The sequence below is a fragment of the Penaeus japonicus genome, unplaced genomic scaffold, assembly GCF_977035675.1.
Source record: "Penaeus japonicus unplaced genomic scaffold, GWHDUDI00000001_assembly GWHDUDI00000022, whole genome shotgun sequence".
NCBI classification, from domain to species: domain Eukaryota; kingdom Metazoa; phylum Arthropoda; class Malacostraca; order Decapoda; family Penaeidae; genus Penaeus; species Penaeus japonicus.
The window spans coordinates 7584969-7587468 of record NW_028234424.1 but is presented as its reverse complement, the minus strand read 5'-3'; the positions used below and the strand labels follow the sequence as shown (position 1 = coordinate 7587468).

Genomic DNA, 2500 nt, shown 5'->3' with positions numbered 1-2500 from the left:
AGTTTTTTTTCATATTAAACTGGTCACATTCCAATGAATCCTCATGCACTAGTGATATATATATATATATATTATATATATATATATATAAATATATATATATATATTATATATATTATATATATATATATATATATATATATATATATATATATATATATATACAAAATATGTGTGTGTGTATATAAAGCAGAGTAGAGTATCGAAAGCAAATACTTTGCCTTGCAGTCCAATTGCCTCTTCCTTTTTTCCTTCCCTTCAATTGCAGAACATCCCAATGACTCAAGATCCATCTTGCAGATTTGCTTTCCCTTTTTCTCCTCTTGAACAGAAGACTGGCAATGTTCATTCAAAGCACACCTGGCTTAGAATTTCCACAGTGGAAACCAACTCTCTGCTTCAAGGCGACATAAAATGTAGAGCAAAAACAACAGGTTCTTTCCCATCCATGTGTGTCACTTCTGAGATTCTTTTTTTTTTTTCTATCATTTTTTTACTTTTTAAGAATGATTATTTCATAACTAAAATAATGATTTCTTACATATTTGTACTAATAAGAGAAACGCAGCAAAGAATGTATGTTTGTATGTCTCTACATAATTGTTTGTAAACAATAGTGTCAGTATATCTACACATGTATAAACATGTGTTTGTGTGTATATGGTTGTCTGTGTACATATTTGTTGTTATATATGTGCATGCAAGTGTACTTACATACAACTATTTCTCACATGTTAAATGTTTTTGTATTTGTACATTATTTATGAATGTATGTAACTATGATTATAAATGGGCATGTTTGTTATGTTCATTGTAAAAATTCTAAAGCCTTGGATTTAGAACAACTATAATTGAATTTTTTTTATGGCATCCTTTTCTTTATGACAGTCTTATTTCTCTGTGCTGCAAATTTCTAAACCTGGAAAACAACACATCACTAGCAACCACACTCTAAAAGGCCTTCCTCACCATCAGCTGTCTGAAGTTCAATTCACATTTTCTCTTCTTTTAAAGCTCTATGATTTGACTTCGTGTCTCATTTTAACATAACCTTTGCAACTGCAGTTTACAGTACATGGTACATATCAGGAAAGCATTTTAAAACTTCTTTTGCCTTGCATATCATTCAAATGGAGACATCCAGTTCCCATTCAAGGCATGTGGATAAATGCAGGAACACCGACTGGCAGCCATGAACTAACCATATCCTGTCATGTCCTGAGAGACTTCAAAGCTTCCACTTCTCATTCTGCACCTCAACACCATTAGAGGCACATTTTAGTGGCAGGGTTTAAAAGAGAGGTGATACTATAGCAGAATATGAACACCTAATTATTTCTCAAAGGGATTTGACTATGCACACATGGAACGGACACACACACACACACCCACACACACTCCCATACAAACCGTCCACTGCACATCCTGTTTCCATCAATTTGAGGAGAATTTAGGAAAATAGTTTTAAAATTGTCATTGAAACAGGTACTATAAATAATATTAATCTCCTCTTCTCACAGAAAATATATTTTCTTAAAATCATCAGCACATTTCATGATAACTATCATTAGTTATTACAATCCCTTTGAGGATAACTGGTCAATGCTCACATGTTCCCTGCAGCCTTCACAGTGCTGGGCTCTTGATATTCACAGGTAAAAATGAAAACCATTCTTTCCTAACACCCAAACTCCTGAAGTATTAGTTTTAAACTCAACATAGGAACTCTGCACTCGAGGGGGGGCCCAAGACACATATCCCCAGTGCCATCAAGCACACTGGATTTTCCATACTAAAATACTCTTACTGGCAAATTATACAACTTTAAAATTCATTTATACACGACTAAACAAAATACAAACTTCTCATTTTACATTCTTTGCTGTCCATGTGTTTAAAACCAGCAGTTTCCTACCATGATGGTCATTGTTGACAACAAAGCATGTGAAATTAAATTAGAGACAAACCACTGATGTTTACCACCATTTGAGACATAGGTATTATTCCTCCACTGATCCTGTTGAAAAAGTTACTCCTATGAAAAAATGTGAGATCAAAACTCAAGACAGTTCAAACCTTCATGTCTTTTATATAAATGCTAATCAGCTCACATGTAGTACTGCAAAATACACTAGTCAAAAATAAATAATAAAAATCAGGGTCCAGTCACACTCTTTCTCTCTTGAGGATCTTGGCTCATTCACTTCCTAGTTCTGAATAATACGTTCCAGAACCAACACCATCTCGCCTGCCTTGCATACACACTTGCACAATGAATAAGTACTGCCCTACACAGTTTCTTTTTCACTGTTCACTTATTATAAATATCTCTTAAGTAACTGCTAATCTTCAGGCAAATAATCCTGCTGCTAACAAAAGCATAGGCAAGACTGCGGCTTCTTCTGAGCCTGACAGCTTTGCAGGTTTGTTGATATTTGTGCCAAAGGCATCTAAAAAGCCTAAGAATCCACAATTGGCTCAATTCCAAACCCATAATAAC

General features: G+C 34.3%; 1 protein-coding gene across 4 annotated transcripts in view; it reads right to left on the bottom strand.

Annotated features, from left to right (window-relative positions):
* Positions 1 to 2500, bottom strand: part of Set8 (SET domain containing 8) — a 13848-nt gene that overhangs the window by 524 nt on the left and 10824 nt on the right. For 3 of the 4 annotated variants that reach the window (XM_086549421.1, XM_043036879.2, XM_086549422.1), the window contains exon 6: positions 1509 to 2500. This exon is cut by the window's right edge. The gene's annotated coding sequence lies outside the window, so the exon portion shown is untranslated. The other variant, XM_043036877.2, reaches the window with a different exon arrangement.